Source organism: Acomys minous, assembly GCF_964271855.1.
Source record: "Acomys minous genome assembly, chromosome: 10".
Classification (NCBI taxonomy): Eukaryota; Metazoa; Chordata; class Mammalia; order Rodentia; family Muridae; genus Acomys; species Acomys minous.
In genome coordinates, this window is record NC_140491.1 from 116,150,825 (window position 1) to 116,170,697 (window position 19,873).

Here is a 19,873-nt window from a genome sequence, read left to right on the forward strand (position 1 = left end):
AGCCATGTTGTTGAGACTTCATAGGAGTAGCTGCCTTGACATTTATAAAAGACACAATCTCACAGTAGACAAAGTTTTTCTGACTATTACAGTCTTTCTGCTCTCTCTTCTTAGAACTTAAAAAAAGTTGGAAAGCCCAGTAATAATCAATTCAAGCAAAAACAGAATTCAAAGAGCTGAAATATGGGGAAAGACGTTTATTCTTACAATAAAGTCAAAAAAAGTTCTCATTTCCACATTTTTCTTTTTATTTATTATTTACTTTTAATAAATGTATCTATTTGTTTACTTTATGTCTCTATCATAGCCCCCTCATGCCTCTCCTTCAGATCCTGCTCTCTTACCCTCTTTAGCTTTATCCCCTTCCTCTATTCCTCAGAAAACTGGACCAACTCTCCCTACCAACCCACCCTGGCATATTTACTGACATCAGGACTAAACACATCCTCTTCCCCTGAACCCCATCAATGCAGCAGGGAAGGGGATCCAAAAGCAGGCAATAGAGTCCATGTCAGAGAGCCCTGCTCTAATTACTAACAAACTCTCATGAAGACCAAGCTGCCCATCAGCTACATATGTGGGTCCAGTGCATGTATGAATACCTACATCCAGTCCACGCGTGCTCTTTGGTTGGTGGTTCAGTCTCTGTGAGGCCCCATGGTCCTTGTTTATTTGACTCTGTTGGTCTTCTGTTGTGGAGGTCTCATTCCCTTCAGATCTCTCTATCCTTCCCCCAACTCTTCCACAAGACTCCCAGAGCTCTGCTGTAGGGTCTGCATCTCTCAGAGGACAGTTATGCTAGGTTCCTGGCTGCAAGCATAACAGAATCATTAATAGTGACATGGGCTGGCTCTCTTCCATGGTGTGTGTCTCAAGTTGGGCCAGTCATTGCTTGGCCTTTCCCTCAATCTTGCTCCATTTTTATCCCTGCATACCTTGTAGGTAGGGTGTATTTGTGTGGAAGGTGTTGCGGGTGGGTTGATGTCCTCCTCCATCTACTGGTAGTCTTGTCTGGCTGTAAGAGGTAGTCACTTCAGTCTCCATATCCCTTGCTGCTAGGAGTCTCAGCTAGAGTCACCTCCAAATTCTCTTGGAAGCCTGCCTCCCCAAGGGTCTCCTGCTTGTCGCAGAGATGTCTCACTCCATTGGTTTCCCTTCGGTCTCCCTGCCCTCTCACCTCTCACCCCTACTCTACCTCTAGCTGATCTCCATCTCTCCCCCTTCCCCCAGTTCTCCCACCCAGTTCTCTCACTTCATCTGATTTCGATGTCTATTTTATTTCTTTTCTGAGGGAAATTCAAGCATCCTCCCTTGGACCCTCCTTGTTACTTAACTCCTTCAGGTGTGTGGATTGTAGAATGGTTATCCTCTACTGTTTCGCTAATATCCACTTATAAGTGAATATATACCATGTGCATCTCTCTAAGTCTGGGTTACCTCACTCAAGATAGTATTTTCTAATTCCACCCATTTGCCTGCAAATTGCATGATTTCCTTGTTTTTTAAGAGCCATTATGGTCTCATTTCTAACCAAAACATAATGTAAAGAGAGAGAGTGATAGAGTGATGGTCACTGACTGAATTATATTTATGGAAAAGAATGTGATTGTTCCGTTGTTAGTTGAAATTTATTTTTATAGGTCTTTTTAATCATCAGTCTGTCGCTAGCTATTCAAGTTCGAATTAAGCAGGCAATCTATTGGGCAAGTTCTTTTTAAGAAATATCTACATATGAAGAAAGAACAAGAAAGTAGGGATATTGTTGAGTAGATATTGCTTAAATAAATGCTAACCAAACTAAACGTGTGATATATTGCTACAAAAATTATACCAATAATCAATGTGTTTATGTCAATGAAAAGGAATTCATTTTTAGAGTTCATTTTAAGCTTCTCTTAAACAAACAAAAAATAACAACAACAAACAAATCAAGAACCCAAAACCCAGAAAACCATAATTTAAGTGCATACACCCTTCAGCTACTGCTGTAACAAAGTAACTGAATGCGAGTATTTTTTTTTTAAAAAAGAAAAGGTGTTTATTCAGCGTACAGTTTTAGAGAGAGTGGGTAATGCCGAAGAGCACTGCGCCTGCCCTGACAAAGTGCCTTCTGGGTGCATTACACTGCGACAGACAGCATCACCAGAGGAGAAAGAGATTGCCAGACCAGAATGAAAACCTGGGCCCGGGGTGTGCGTGGGGAACTAACCACCACGCCAAATGTGATGGTACCAGCCAGCAATCCCCGCAGGACAGCTACAGTAGCGAGAAAGCGCAATTCACATCCAAACCACATTGTGAGAACAGAGCATAAGTCCTACTGAACCCACATTAGCAAAATAAGCAATGAAAACTCATGAGTTATTTACTTTCTGCTATTCAAGATAGGGAAAAATAAAAATGGTGAAATATGAACACATGCCAGGAAGTGAGCGTTAGGGTGAGGGATTGGTTTCGAGAATTCCACAATGGCACACAGCATAAATTTTAGGTTTCATTTCAGATTATTGAAGAAAGACAGAGAAAGGGACAGGCAGTTAATATTTACATTATACTATGTTTAAAAACAGTGAGCAATGAGAAGTGAATAGCAGAATGTGCTAATCTTCGTAAATAGGAGGGATTTTAGATGGCTTGCTGTTTACTTCTTCACTGTGTTACTCTAAGGTATCTAAATAATTAATTATTTTTTAAGCAGTACACACGTGTTATGGCTGTAACTTAGCATTACACATGTGCATAGCCTGTACAAGGTTCTAGGTTCAGTCATTAGCACTTGCAAAAAAAAGTAAAAACAGTATACATGCTTACTGTAATTTTGATAAAATAAGTATTCTGAAAATATCAGCACAGAATATTTCACTTCTTGATATTTCTAATGCACCAATTCTCTAGGTTTTTCCCCTTGCATTCTATGAATCATTGACAATCACATAATAAAATGCTGTGTTGCAGTCTGTAGTGTTTGAGGATACAACTTTCACGTATAGATTTTATGATGATATTTATTTTTCTTTACTACATCTTCTATTCTAGGTATTCATAATCTTAGAAGATATAATATTACATAAAACTTTTTGAGACCTAGAAAATCTTCACTGGCCTGGATATCTGTGCTGGGGTAGGCCGATCACATCTGCACCTTAAAGACACACTTGGGACTTTTCTTAGGGCTGCTCTGAGACTCTTGACGACTTTCAGAGCAGCCTCACTTAGGAATGAATAAAGACATATCCTCAGGAAAAAGTGGAGTTTGCCTTCTAAGAACAGACTAAAGGCCTGATTTCATGAGGTCTGAGAGGTACTAATGTCCCACATCGCCGGAAAGCTTGTGTTTGGTGATGGTGCTGCAAGAGTTACAGGAATGGCTTGTCCAGTCTCGTTTGGTTTCGTGACTAGAAGTTTCCTCAAAATACTAATTTTTTCCTGCAGTTCAGTTCATTAGCTATCCACCCACGTTATGTTCCAATAACTGCCTCTGTGTAGCCCATATATTTATTCCAAAGAAATTTCATTCCCTGCCATATGCCAATGTATTAATGTGAATTCAGTTTCAATATCTTTTTCTGCCCAAATTTATTTGTCCTTGAGGATTTTCCATTTCCTGGTTAAGCATTTCTAGAAAGGGTTTAGTTTATTTTCTGAGACCCAGTAGGATGATGCAATAATATAAATACTAAATGATACTCAAGAGAAAGGTTCACATATTGAAGGCATGTTCCCTCATAAAAGCAGTGGGCAGAGAAAGGTCATTGGGGAAGTGGTTGTACCATGCAGACTCCGCCTTCACCAATGAATTAAAACAATATTACATTTAAATTACAAAGAACCTCAGAAGGTAGTGAAATGGTGGTAACCAGGCTGGCCTCCCTGACGCTGGCCTCTTTGAGGGTATGTGTGTCCTGCCGTTCCCTCCCATTCTGTCTTTCTCCCCCTCTGCCTTCTGTCTGTCCTAATCACTCCAAAGATATGTATCTCTGCTTCCTATATGCAGCGAGGCAACCAGACGACCATGGACTAAAACCACGAGAAAATAAATCTTTTCCAACTTAAAACAATTTCTCTGAAGTATAGTAAAAACTCATAACAAGTAATAAAGTGAATTATCATAAGACCAGCTGGTAGTTAAAAGTAACCCCAAGGAATAGTAGCCTTGGTTTCTGCTGATAAAGGCAGATATAATATCTCTTATTGTTTTTCTCTTGGCAAGAGGACTCTGTGCCTACCGAGGCAATGCAGCTTCTCGCGAGGCAGGGCACTTGATAATTGCCCTAACGGAAGTGCTTCCCCTTTAAGAAGCAGAGACACAGAGCAGGCAGAGCCCACAGTTAAAACAACAGAAACATAAATTCCCCAAGTAGGTCACTGCCTGCAATGATAAGCACAATCACTCTTGCTCCACTGTTTGATTCCTGTTTCCTTCCTACAGGGAACACAACAGTACATAAAAATCCTTAAAGCCTTCACTGCTGTGTCCTGGAGAATAACGTTCTCTTACGGATGCAGCTCAAATACAGAGCACCTGGTACATCCTGAATTCCTACCACCAGTCAGGAGAAGTGACATCCAAGTAGACCTTTTTATGTTCTATACACAGCATAGTGTATGGATGTAAAAATTCTGTGAGGCTTATATAAGAAGACACAAAAGTGCTCAACTAAATATCTAAATACACTAACACCTCCTCACTGAAGAACTGCGGCTTGGAAATCTTTTAGATACTTGATGTGAAAATATGAAAACCCCATTGTATTTATAGGCATTAGGAGTAAGATCTTGGTATTATGAACACAATTTTACATCCTATGAAGCATCACTGTATGCAGCCTGATAGTGTAACAAAAACAATCATCTTGTCACACCAGAGGACATAATTTATGCCTTGTCACCTTAGGACATAACTTAACTTAATCCTTCCCTTAGTAGTTTCTTCTATAAATATGGCCAGAGTAGGTATTTAAGCAGGCCTCAAACATAGAAGATGCAAAATGACCCCAATAACTCTATCTTTAACATCTTTACCTTGGTGGCTGATTCCTAGAACATATCTTCAACTTTTAGTAGGAAACATATTTTTCCAAGACCTCCACTCGGCTCATCCAACTGACCAGCATGATTTCAGTGAATGTTTGGCCCATGTAGATAGGTCTTACATCTACTGGAGCTGTTGAATGAGAAAGAGAGTTAGTGAGGTAAGCAGGTAGGCCAACTTGAACACTCCTCTTCACCCCCTCCCACTCCAGATCTGTAACAAACCATGTGCCGTGGCCTTCCTCCATCCCTGCCACTATTTCCTGTGGGTCACATAGATCTTTCCCCTCCTTCCTTCCCCAAACTCACCACGTATCTCAGTCCCCAACGCCAGCAGTCGTTCCCTGGAAAGCTGCAGGCTGCTACAGCCAGAGTAACTGGTAGAGTAACTGCAGAGACTCACTTTGTAAAATTCTCCTTCAAACCCGTTCTCCTCAGTCTCACTGCCAGATTTGTAGAGGACCACCTGTTTCCGCTGACCCTTTCCCTCTTCCTCAATCTCCACACCATCATCTAGATCTTCTAACCTTTTCCCCACTTGCTCAGTTTTTCCCAGCCCCCAACTCCAGCAAGCATTTCATGAGAACCCAGCAGCCAAACTGCCAGAGAAGCAAATAAGCCAGTAGAATTAATAGAGTAAAAATGGCCATCCTACCAAAAGCAGTCTACACATTCAATGTAATTCCCATAAAAATCCCAACATGATTATTCACAGATCTTGAAAGGTCAATTTTCACATTCATATGGATTCACAAAGAAAATAACCAAACACTTCTGCTCTACTAAAAAAATGCAGCACTAAAATGACTCTTAAAGACACTCTGCTCTACTCATAGATCAATGCCTTGCTCAGCCATCATCAGAGAAGCCTGTTCCCACAGCAGAAAGGAACTGATACAGGGAACAACAGCCAGACATTGTGCAGACAGTGAGAGACCTTGGAACACTCAGCCCTAAACGTGATGTCTCGGTCAAATCCTCAGGGCTCGGGGAACTGTGCAGAAGAAGAGATACAAGTGTGTAAGATCCAAAGGGGATGGAGGACACCAGAGAAATAAGGCTGTTTAAACCAAAAGGATCAAAGCACATATGACCTCACAGACTGTGGCAGCATGCACAGGGCCTGCAAGGGTCTGCACCAGAAGCGTCCTAGAACTGAAAGAAAAAGTGGACACACGCCCCCATCCATAACCCAGAAGCAACTGGTAACCATTTGCAAATGAAAAATACAATTTATCCAAATAAAAAGACTCACTGGGGGAACAAACTATTCTTTTTTTTTTTTATTTTAATTTTATTTTTTATTAGTTTATTCATATTATGTCTCAATTGTTAGCCCATCCCTTGTATCCTAATATTCCTCCCTCTCTCCTACTGTGCCCTTACTCCCCTCCCCTATGACTGTGACTTGCGGGGGGGACCTCCTCCCCCTGTATATGCTCATAGAGTATCAAGTCTCTTCTTGGTAGCCTGCTATGCTTCCTCTGAGTGCCCCCAGGCCTCCCCATCCAGTAGACATGGTCAATTCTTAAGCTTAGGCTGCACACCCAGCAGCAGACAGCCAAGGAAGTTGAAATCATTGGTGTATTTGGAGGAGTCATATCTTATGATATTGTTTCAGAGCTTTCTATATTATTTAACTTTTGCACATATACTTATAATTCTATATTTCCCGATTTTTAAAAAATGTGCAGGTCCTTTGTATATATATTATTGTTTCCAGTTTTCTGGCTTTTTGGGCGGAGGACTCCCAAGCATGAAAATGAATGGGGCTCTATGTTACACCTGTTTTTAGTGTCTCTTTATGGGCTCTTTTCATTCTGTTTGTTTGCTTTGTCTTGTCCTGGTTTGTTATTTTTTGTTTTATTTTGTTGTATTTGGTTATCATCTGTTAGTAGCCTATTTATTTACTAATGAAAGACAGGAAGGGGGTTGGTCTGGAGGAGGTGGGGAGAAACTAGGAGGCATAGAGGGAAGGGAAAACATTCAAGGATATATTAAATGAGAAAATAAATGTATTTTTCCTGAAAGGAAATGAAGAGGAAAGAATTAGCATAGAAGCATGTCAAAACTGTAAATAGCTGTGTGTCCCTCATGACTATAAGTTGTATCTAGTCTCTTTTAAATGGAGACCCTGTACATGTTATGTCATTAAGAATTGGCATACTATGTTTTTCCAGGTTCCCTAATCAGCTCACTCCACTAGAGAAGGAAAATTATCTTCCTGTATACCGAGCATCAAAAGAATTCAATAAGACATCTTAGTTGAGTCAGTTTCAAGTATTTATTCAGGGAACAGCAAAGTAATCACTAGCTGTTACTGTAGATTCAAGTTGGTTCCAGAGCAGTATCATGTCTACTTCCTGGACCTCATATGCCTTTATCCTGGCAATGGAAAGAGATTTCCTAAAATATTTCATCAGTTTTGATTTAGACCATGAGATAAATTGTCTTTGAAGAGTTCATGTTTTCTTCTTTTGCTACTATAAAGTATAGTCCCAATACCACAGAGATTTATAGATGACTAATAGAATACAATGTTCCACATTGCAAAAGAAAAAGGGTGGGCATGAGTTGAACCACATAAATTTATTAAGAGAAAAAAAATGCTTGTAAACAAATGGTTAATATTCCTTCCACACCTGGACAATTAGCAGATGCATAATAGTCAGTTTGCACTGTTGTACTATAATATACCTTGGTGTGGATTGCTGTCAGACCATATAGATAAGTTTCCAGCCTTAGGTTGGAAGTCTAAGATCAAGGTACCTGCATGATTGGGTTCTGATGAACATCTTTTCCCATTGCTTGTTGAATTCCTGTGGTCTCACACAGGAGAGAAAGAGCTAGCTAGCTCTCTGGTCTCCATTTGTCAGGACACCCATCTCAGTTAGAAGGGCAAGGCTCCAACTTCAAGATACATTGGCATTACATCATGAGAATGTTAATTTGGAGGATGCCCCTCAGCAGTAAGTCCACTAGAACCAGTGAGGCCAGGTTGTCTTACACACATATAAGAATAGAGTGAAATAAAGTTTCACTTAATAAAGTTCCAGCTTAAATTGGAAGACAATGACCAAACAACCTGACTCTGGCCTGTGAGGTGTCTCCGCAGGAGCCTTAGGATCATTGATGTATCTTATGAGAACACATGTCTCTCTCTTGTTAAAAATCTTGTTCTTTTATTTTTTATTAAACTTTAAAAAATTTTACATATATATTTATATTATTACACATATATACAATAAACTAACTTTAGCAAGAAGAACCATGACACAATCAGGAATTAAATAAATGTTATATCCTTAGTGTTTTGGCTATTTGTAATTGACAGCCTTGAAGAAAACATCTTTCTTATCTGGGTGCATCTAAAATTCTGACTGTAAATCAATCTCTATCACATCTTGTCTTTATAAACTTAAAACATCTATCTAGACCTAAAAACATGTGTCTCTTATCATGCCTTTCCTGTTCCTTTAAATAAAATAGCCAATGGCTTAGAGGGAAAGTGTTTGCTGTCTTAAGTTTCAGACTAAACAATATTGTGTTGTATGAGATCAGTAGTTTTTATTTACATTCTCAGTGAAAACCTAAACCCTTTCAAGTAGTTGAAGGACCATAAATACATCTATTACATGGCATTTTACTCTTTTCCACCACCAAAGATAAAAAACAGAAGGATATACAGAAATCACATTACCTTGCTAACTGACAGAAATCAGCCACAGTAGAGTGGCTATGGACTCTGTTCACCCACAGTCACTCTAAAAGTCCTCAGAAAATAAATGCATCTTTTTTCTTTCTTATCACAGAGAAGTGGAAAGGATAATTTGATGACAAAAGTCAGTACATTTTTACAAAGTTCTTTTCTATCAGAAATTATTAAAACAGTGTGTTTCAATGGTAGCTATGTTTAAAAAAATCATTTTAGAGGTTTGGGTGTGTGGGAAGCTGGGTTTGTGGGAAAGTGTTACAATTGGTTGATAAAAATAACAAAAACAATTTTTGCATACTTAATTCAGCATAGAACATGTGATAATAGGTGTGAAAACAAGGGGATTAAATGTGTGCTAAAACTCTGTATCTTGAGAAATACAGAAATATCTAATGTTTGTGCTAGGCACACTGTGTGTTCCTGTTCAATTGATTAAATCCATTATTTCTAATATTAATATTTGGTGGCTGTAGTTTTCCACTGTTTTATAACGTGTAATGGAACAAGGTACTTTTAATCATGCATATACTCTACTTTATGTCCAGTGTACTTCCTAGGCCTAAGACTCACAAGAATGCTTATATCCTAGGCTGCAAGATAGCTTTGCATTTGCCAATAGACTTGAGAGCAATTTTTGAATTATCTGTTCTTTGCAGATGTTTTCTAGCCACAGAGAAAATTACTTAATGGAAAATTTATATCCCATAGAGGACTGCACAGCCTAGAAAACCAACTGCATGACTGACCACGATGTAGGCAAAACCCAAACAAAACCACATTAGCATGAGACTTGCTACTAGTCCTCTGTACTGAATGCATTTCAATCCCCACTGCATTGGGTGTGTCACCTGAGAAAACTACGCAAGTCCATGAGGCCCATCCCTAGGGAAAGAGAGACAACACTAATAATTCAGTTTTAAAAGTAAATTTGACCTCTGGTGCCTGAGTTTTTGACAGAATAAATATTTGCTAATTACTTTTTATTTGTGGACTGTGTGTGTGTGTGTGTGTGTGTGTGTGTACATGTTTGTGTGTTCATGTGTGTATGCAGGTGTATGCTAGAGGTTGTCTTCCTTAGTCCCTCCCTGCTTTATGTGTGCAGATGTGTTCTCCTACTGAACATAGAGCTCACGTATTTGCATAGGCCTGCTACCCAGAGAGCTCCAGGGATGCACCTGCAGCGGGGACTGTGGAAGTCACTCACCACAGCCAGCAGGGTTTTCCTTGTTGCTGATTGGTTGTTTCTGTTTTTGTTTAATGCGGGTACTAAGGATGGAAGTCAGGTTCTGGAGCTTGTATGGCAATCACTCTAGCATTTGAATCATCTCTCTCTACCTCCAAAGAATAAAGCAATTTTCAAAAATCTGATAAACTCTTAGAGATTTCTCAGAGGAAAGCAAGGTAACTGCTCCTATCACAGTATGCACTAAGACAAATAAATATTTCTAAAACTTTCATAAACCTATAGGTTTTTAAATGTCTTTTTAATTATGTTTCTTTTTAAACATATACATTTATATTATTGCACATGGTTAAAATAAACTACATATAGCAGGAAGAACCACGAGACAACCAGGAATTATATAAATGTTACACTCATCGTGATTTGGCTATTTGAATCTGGCAAACTTGAGGTAAATATCTTTCCTATCTTGTTGGGTTTAAATTTCTGAATGGAGATTAATATCTATCATATCTCATCTCTATTAGCTTAAAACATTTATCTTGATCTAAAAACATCTTAACCCCCAAACAACTATGCTTAATTGTAAGGCTAAACTATCTGGTCTTCAACTCCATCAGAGACTTGGGAAACAATAACACTTAAATTCCTGAGTGAACCCAGTAGGTTTTTTGAGTATGTTCTGTAGTTACAATTAATACAAAGTTTTACCACAAGGTTAAAAAGAGGTGTTTTCTATAAACAAATGCATAATGCTTGAACAACTGAAAATATACAAACAAACAAAAAACCCAAATTAATGTTGTACTTGAATTAAGATACTCTTGAGAATGTTTCACTTTAAATATGTGGCATTCAAACACTAGGAGACACAGAAATTCATGTGGAACAAAAGCTATGTAACACAAGAAGATAAAATAGTAAGTGTGTTAACTATAAAATATTCATTAAATATTGGAAACACTAAAACTTTATTCACTAATTTTGAATATAGTTGTGTGTGTGTGCATGAGTTCACATATATTTAAATTTGTGTGTAGAGGCCTGTTCTCATCCTTACCTATTGTTGACTTTATATTTCTGAAACTTTGTCTTTTACTGAACCCGGATGTTATTTATTGGGCCTCATGGGTTTAGCAATGATGTACCGAGATCTTGCCCTGTAGAATCAACTGAGGCCTATCCTCTGCAGCAATCTGGGCATACAGAGGTGGATCACAGCACCAGGCATTTTGTTTTGTTTTGTTTTACTTATTTTTAACAAGATTTCTAAGAGGCCAGAACTTTTTTACTTCATAAGGTATGAACGAGTGATTCTTACTTCAAGCCCCTGTTATTCAATAGGGTCCTCAAATATTTTCTCATTTGCTAGCTTTATGTTTGCCAAAATTACAGGCATATTTATTATTTTACTCTTCTTATTTTATTTATCTTATGTTATTCTTTTAAAAGTTAACTTGATTCATTTATTGATTCTTCCACTACAAGCACATTATTATTACCACATTGTTATAAAGAAAATGCCTACTTCTCCTGGGAAGATTGTGATTGTATCATTTACGGCGACCCCAATAGAAAAGGTCAGCTTCAAAATAGAATTATCATTATCGAATAAAAGTTTATTACAAATGTGTAGCTTCAGGAGAATCTGGAAAGGAGAATAACAATTCTGACCTGTCACCAGCCTCACATCGGACAGAGCATGGAAGAAACAGCTGCAGGAACCTGGATAGAGAAAACCTTGCGTAGAGAAAGTCAGCTCTGGGCCAGAACAGCTTAGCAATGGCAGAGCCTGCTCCATGTGAGACAGAGAAAGAAGACGGTAGATGAATTAACTGGCCTTTGTCTTCTTTCACTCTCTTTCCAGATCTTTCACTTTAAAAGGAATATAATAAAGTTTTAGAATTGAGCGAAAAGAGGACTGTACATCCATGCTTTCAGTATCCCTTAGGAATAATTCAAGAAGCCCTCTTCAAAACTCCTTCCTTTACTAGGATCTTAGAGTTCATGCTCAGACGATGGGACCATGGATGCTCAGTTGCAGTGATTTGTCTGGTGCGCCTCATTTATCGCTGGCTGCAAGCAACCATCAACACATGTAGTTTCCTTTAAGGGATTCGTAGCAGGCTCCATTTCAAATAATGAATTGGGAAAATGTATCCTTCCAGGTTCTCTAGAAGAGCAGAAATAATCGGAGGAATGCGTATTAAAAGAGGGTTTGTTTATAGCTTACATCTTAAGGCCTTGGTATTCCAACCATGGTTGTTTCTTCCTGGAGAGTCAGGGAGTCCTGCGCCTCTGAGTCTGTCTCAAGGACTAGAATCCTCAGCCCCAGTCCCAGCTTGGTGCTAAAGTCCTGGAGGATTCCTAGAGACCGTGGTCTGCAGTTCATGGTAGGAAGTTCTAATCTCAGTGAATTAAGGCAGCAGCCTCTGTAGTTAACAAGGTAAGTGGAATCAATCAGCAAAATGTGCAGGCGCAGCAAAATGCTTTTCCCTTAGACTTCCGTCTAATTGGAGCTCTGCAGAACGGTGTATCTCACGTTGAGAGCAAGGCTTCCTATTTCAGACTTACACCAGTGCAAGTCCGTGGATCTGGGAGAATTGGCGAGGGAACTGAATGTAATCAAAAGACATGAAATCCTCAAAAGTAACAAAATCAATTAACCTAATAAAAATATCCTTTATCAGTGTACTCAGAGGCTTGTCTCATGAGTAATTTTAGATCTTGTCCTATGGACAATCAATGGGAACCATTAAAATATCATTGGTATTTCATCGTGCTTATACGAGACTCTCAATTTTGTCCAGACCTCATTGAACTGAGAAGGACCGGGACCAGTTATTGTACACACCAGCCTCATGCGGAAGGCAGGAAGAAGACGCAGTACATCTGGAGGGGCCAATGGGAGAACTCCAGAGTTAACAATTTTCATCTAATGTGGTATTTTATTTCCTCCTTAATAGGAACAAATTTTAATTAACTAAGTATGTACAAAATGTGATCAATGCTATTTTTATTCAAGGAGTCATAGACACATGCCTTGTGAAGATTTTTTTTTTAAATAATGGAACATATTGAAAGAAAAGTTAAAATTTAAGAGAAAATAGAATATCCATTAAGTGCAATAAAGATGACAATGTATTAATATGTTTAGAAAGGCTACATCACATAAATATGTTATATTTAAATGGAGATACAATGTACTGCCTACATTTCTACTTTTTCACATTTATCAGATTATATAAACATATATATAAACATATATATTTGAATAAAAATTTTTATCGGGGATGCTATTTTACCACAAAGGGTCATAGATATATACCAACATTTTGTGAGGCAGACAAACAGAATATACTAGAAAAAGTGTTAAAAACTGAGAAATTATAGAATCTCCATTGAATGAAATAAAGATGATAATATATTTATATATTATATAATAATTATGATGCATAATATAATATATAAAATATATAAATAGGTATAATTTTATGCATGAAACCATTGTGATCTTATTTTTTTTAAGATATTATGAAACTATCTCTCTTTATATATTAAATTAATTATAACAATATAACATTTAAAAATTGTTTAGAATTTTATACATGAACACTGTATTTGCATTTCTACTCCTTTGTCTCACTATCCAACTTTTGTTTTTCCCAGTCCCACCTCCTGTATAATAATTATCTTATAGGCATAAATATATATTATAAAACTTATTGTGTCTGATTAGTGTCCCTTTTATGTACACAGGTTTAGGGCTGGCCATTGGGAAATGGATAAGTTGCAAGGGGCCTCATCCCTGGGGAAAAGTGATTGTCCCTTTTTCAGCAGCCATCTGAAATTGTGAGATTTCCCCATCCATGCTGACATGTTGACTGATGCAATTATTACATGGGTCTTGTTTACCCACATGGAAACACAAGTTGATCAAGTGATAGGCTTGAAATGTTCATTTTAAAATTCATTTTGATAGTGTCCACAAACTGATAACCTGTAGCTGTCAATCTGCTGTGCTATCATCACCTGTGGCATCAATTAGCATCAAAGGGGATTTCATTTCTACTCTTGTTGGATACAAACCTTAGAAGAATATTTACCATAAAATATATAAGTAGACTTTTCTTCAAAACCAAAGACAACTAAATATGAACTGTTGCAGATAGAGATGGGAAATCAAGCTTCACATCATGTAGGCACTGTAGTCACATAGGCACTGTAGTCATGTAGGCACTATAGTCACGTAGGCACTGTAGTCCTGCAGGCACTGTAGTCATGTAGGCACTGTAGTCATGTAGGCACTGTAGTCATGTAAGCACTGTAGTCATACAGGCACTGTAGTCACATAGGCACTGTAGTCATGTAAGCACTGTAGTCATGTAGGCACTGTAGTCATGTAAGCACTGTAGTCATATAGGCACTGTAGTCATGCAGGCACTGTAGTCATGTAGGCACTGTAGTCATGTAAGCACTGTAGTCATGTAAGCACTGTAGTCATGTAGGCACTGTAGTCATGTAAGGACTGTAGTCATACAGGCACTGTAGTCATGTAAGCACTGTAGTGATGTAGACACTGTAGTCCCTTAGGCACTGAAGTCAGGCAGCACTGTAGTCATGCAGGCACTGTAGTCACGCAGGCACTGTAGTCACTTAGGCACTGTAGTCACTTAGGCACTGTAGTCATATAGGCACTGTAGTCATGCAGGCACTATAGTCATACAGACACTCTAGTCATGTAAGCACTGTAGTCATGTAGACACTGTAGTCACTTAGGCACTGTAGTCAGGCAGGCACTGTAGTCATGCAAGCACTGTAGTCATGTAGGCACTGTAGTCATGTAGGCACTGTAGTCATGTAGGCACTGTAGTCATGTAAGCACTATAGTCACGTAAGCACTGTAGTCACGTAGGCACTGTAGTCACGTAGGCACTGTAGTCACGTAGGCACTGTAGTCACGTAGCCACTGTAGTCACGTAGGCACTGTAGTCACGTAGGCACTGTAGTCATGTAAGCACTGTAGTCATGTAAGCACTGTAGTCATGTAGGCACTGTAGTCATGTAAGCACTGTAGTCATGTAGGCACTGTAGTCATGTAAGCACTATAGTCATGTAGGCACTGTAGTCATGTAAGCACTATAGTCATGTAAGCACTGTAGTCATGTAGGCACTGTAGTCATGTAAGCACTGTAGTCATGTAAGCACTGTAGTCATGTAGGCACTGTAGTCATGTAAGCACTGTAGTCATGTAAGCACTGTAGTCATGTAGGCACTGTAGTCATGTAGGCACTGTAGTCATGTAGGCACTGTAGTCATGTAGGCACTGTAGTCATGTAAGCACTGTAGTCATGTAGGCACTGTAGTCATGTAAGCACTGTAGTCATGTAAGCACTGTAGTCATGTAGGCACTGTAGTCATGTAGGCACTGTAGTCATGTAGGCACTGTAGTCATGTATGCACTGTAGTCATGTAGGCACTGTAGTCATGTAAGCACTGTAGTCATGTAAGCACTGTAGTCATGTAGGCACTATAGTCATACAGGCACTGTAGTCATGTAGGCACTATAGTCATACAGGCACTGTAGTCATGTAGGCACTGTAGTCATGTAAGCACTGTAGTCATGTAGGCACTGTAGTCATGTAGGCACTGTAGTCATGTAGGCACTGTAGTCATATAGGCACTGTAGTCATGTAAGCACTGTAGTCATGAAGGCACTGTAGTCATGTAAGCACTGTAGTCATGTAAGCACTGTAGTCATGTAGGCACTGTAGTCATGTAGGCACTGTAGTCATGTAGGCACTGTAGTCATGTAAGCACTGTAGTCATGTAGGCACTGTAGTCATGTAAGCACTGTAGTCATGTAAGCACTGTAGTCATGTAGGCACTATAGTCATACAGGCACTGTAGTCATGTAGGCACTGTAGTCATGCAGGCACTGTAGTCATGTAGGCACTGTAGTCATGTAGGCACTGTAGTCATGTAGGCACTGTAGTCATGTAAGCACTGTAGTCATGTAGGCACCGTTGGGAACTACAGAGCCATGAATAGGTATTTGCCATTTGGAGGTTTGACTATAAATCTTTTCAAATGCCCGTACTCAGTGAACAATTAGATTTTAATATAATTTACTTTTAATTTGCTTAATAATGGTGCCTGAAGTATTTTTAATAAATTGCAGATCAGTACCTTGGGAACACTACTAAATGCAACAGAAGTTGAAACTCTAAAGCACTTTACATGCACAGAGTTTATTTCTTACATCTCCCCATGACGTCATGTGGTCTGTTTAATGGTGGAGGACAGGCCAGGTGTGGCTGCAGTTTGAGTACTAAGTTCTCTATTTATTGTCTTAAGAGAGACAGATTTCTTTAAATTTTCACATTTAAAAATTATGTCTCTTTTTTGAGATTATAATATAATTATATAATTGCCCTTTTCTTTTCCTCTCTCTAAAGCCTCCCCAATACCACCTTGTTGTCTTCATTAAACTTTCACATTGTATGTCATCTTTTAATAAATATATGTATTATAAAACTAGATGTTCTCTCTAACTGCAACACATGGTAGAAGTGTAGATTTTTTGTTTCTAAATCATATTTGATTTCTTAAATCTAAATAGACAAAAATAATTTCTATAATTCTTTTATTCCATTAATTACTTTATTTATTTACGTTATATCCTGGTGAGAAGTTCCCCTCCTTCTTCCCCTCCCACTCTCTCCCTTTCCCCTCCCCTCCCTCCCTATGTTCCCCAATCCCCCATTCTCAGAGAAGGGGAGCCCTCCCATGGGCATCACCCTGCCTTGGCGCATCAAGTAGGACTGGGTGCATCATCTATTGAGGCGAGACAAGCTGTCCAGTTAGGGAAAGGTATCGAAATGCAGGCAAGAGAGTCAGAGTCAGTCCCTGCTCCTGCTGTTAAAGGTTTCCTACGAGAACCCAGGTAGCTGTTCATCTGGTACCTAAGCGTGGGGGCTTAGGTTCTTCCCAAGAATTGGCTCTGGTTGGTGGTTCAGTCTTTATGAGCTCCTATGGGCTCAGGTTAGCTGATTTTTAAAGTTTTTTTTCCATGTCCTTGACCTCTCTGGCTCTTACAATTCTTCCTCCCTCTCTTCCATAAGACTCTCAGAGTTCAACTTAATGCATGGCTGTGGGTCTCTGCATCCGTTTTCCTTACCTGCTGGGTGAAGCTACTCAGATGACTGCATGCGAGTCTCCTGTCTGCAAGTATAGCGGAATACTATTAATAGCGTCAATGGTGGGCGCGGGCTCTCTCTCACGGTGTGTGGCTCGACTCCAGCCCAATGGCTGGGTCAAAGGTTTTCTGTGTGAGTTGGTGTCCCTTTCCCTCTTCTGGCTACAGGAGGTGGCCACTTCAGGCTCCATAGCCCCTGCTGCTAGGAGTTTCTGCTCCAGACATCACCACAGACACCTGGGAGCCTCTCTGACCCAGAGATGCTGCCTCACTGATTTCCGTTCTCTCTCGCAGCCCTCCACTCCCCCGTCCCCACACCTAACCCGCCTTCCCCTCCCCTATCCATGTCTCACCTTGTTCTCTCCATCCCTCTACTTCAGATGTCTATTTTATTTCCCCCTCTGAGTGATTTAAGCATCCTACCTATTAAAAGGGGTTCAAGTCTGTTGACAATCTCAACAAACTGTTTTGAGTGTCTGGGTATAACACATTGGGAAAACTGAAGTATTTTGCTTTATGTGCATTTAGATGTAATAAACAATAGCTGTGCATAGTTTATAATATTATTAACACACACACACACACACACACACACACACACACACACACAAACCTAACAAAATTTTATTTAGGTTCCTGACCTAATAAAATTAAGATGAAATAAATTTAAAGTGAAATTAAGATGGAGGAATTAATTAATTTTTGTATATGGTAGTTGGTGTGACATTTATCTTTAATGATTATTTTATAAATATTGAGAATTTTAAAAAGCAGCAACAAAGATCTCACTGAGAAGCCTCAATGTATACCTCATCATGAAGGCCACATTGAACTTTTACTGCACATGTTACATGGCATGTCATCAGATCTTAATGTAAAACAAAGAATAAGAAAGGAAAAGTGAGTAAAAGAAAGGCGGGGAAGAGTATCCCTAAAGCTACTGAATTTTGGAATAGCTTTGTGTACTGGCATTGACAAAAATGTAGTCCATGTATTTTCAGGAAGCAAGATTTAAATTTAATGCCGAGTATATAACAAATAAAAATTTAGAGGTCATGTCTTTCTCTATGTAATTAACACTGAAATAAGTATATATTTAAGGGACGTTTTAACTTTTCTTTATTTAAAATAATTAAAATTATAAGTATCTCTCTATCTATGTAAATACTTATTCTCCCATACTAAATGATTACTAAAGTGAAAAAAAAAACTGTTTTGAACTTTGTCCCTTCCCATGGTGGTACAAGCCCAAATATGTTTGTAACTAATCAACAGTAAAATTAGTTTCCACCCGAGGGTATTAACTAAAGTGCAGCAAGCTGTTTGCCTGAGATTAAAACTCTGGTGAGCCAAATCCTGTAAATTCGATATTAAGAGTACCAAGCTTGTTGCTAGTCTTTTAAAACATAATCTGTTTTCTTGTCACACCTTGAAGAAACCTTGCACAGTGGCTGATGGCCCTGGTGTCCCAGGGATGGCAATTCCATCTGGTACTTTTTGTTGATGTTTCTACCTAACTATTGGAGGCTGTGAGGGTTATGAGACATGTAGAGCGCACCGCTGTAGAGAATCAGACCCAACAACAAGCTCTCCAAATCCACAAACACTGCCTCACAGAGTAAATTGGGGACTGAAAGAGGCTCAGCTTGGCTAGAAATATTTTTCTCCATTTTGTAAGAGTGTAGATGTGAGTGCATTCCGTAGTGCTTCATATTTAGGCTCGACCAAGTAATTTATAACAAATCTTTTTTTTTTCTATTGGTCTTAAACTAAAAGCAGCTACTTTTGAAATTATTTTAAGCATCTTATGAAAGAAAGTACAGTACATTGCAGTAAATTTTTGTTCCTTAATCATAAAACAGTTATTAAATTACTTTTTACCAGATTTTATGGCCATTTTAAATATCTCCTTTGTTATTTCTTTCTTTCTAAACAAATTCATCATTCCCCTTTTAGTTTCCCCTCTCTAAACACTCCTCAATTCCAAATCACTGGCCCTCCCAATGATGCAGGCATGCCCCGAGCGTACACTGCCTGCTTTCATGTCCCACCTATTCTTTCTTCTGTGGCACACCTTTGTCTCAGCACAAGATGATCAAATGCAACTTAAATTAATAGATTTCCTCCCACTCTGATTTACACATCACTTACCATTGTAATTCTCTTCTGTATCCCCTTCACTGGGAAAATCTGGAGAAGTTGGTTTCATTTCAAAAGTTGACTCCCTTTAATCCTGTTCTCTCAGTCTGGTAAGGGAGAGCTCGGTCTGCACTGCTCGGCTTACCAGATCACAGGGCTGTGCACATGTCTGCCCTCGCTTGTCCTCCTCATTTTTCATATTTTCATAACTCCAGCTTTTGATGTAGTAAAAGACCTCACATAGAATTTTCATAGATCAATGTTTTTCAAGCTAAAAGCATTTTCCCCCTAAATATGCTTTAGTTCAGGCAGCCACGTCCTTTGCAAAAGCATATGAACTTGGTTGTTTGATTTCGGAATTTTGAAAAGCATCCCCTGGCATTTGTCCGCCCCACCCTGTGCTGCGTACCTTGCTGCAAGAGCCTTCCTAACAGTCTTCTCCTTTCTCAATATATGCATCCTCCCTGTTTACTGCATATTTGCATTTTTAAATCTTTGAATGTTTTCTTCATTATTTCTTGAATTACTTCTTCATCCAGTCCCAGAATAACCTCTGATCTCATGGAATACTTTGTAACCTCACTGTCTTAACATTTCTATAACCCTC

The 19,873-nt window shown here is 38.9% G+C and overlaps 1 long non-coding RNA gene across 1 annotated transcript; it reads right to left on the reverse strand.

Annotated features, from left to right (window-relative positions):
• Positions 1-302: 302 nt before the first annotated feature.
• On the reverse strand, positions 303-19,590 carry LOC311606776. The gene is made up of 3 exons (XR_014782436.1): positions 19,279-19,590; positions 5,023-5,164; positions 303-810 (listed from the first exon to the last, which is right to left on the reverse strand). It is a non-coding gene; the product is annotated as an uncharacterized lncRNA (long non-coding RNA).
• Positions 19,591-19,873: the final 283 nt, after the last annotated feature.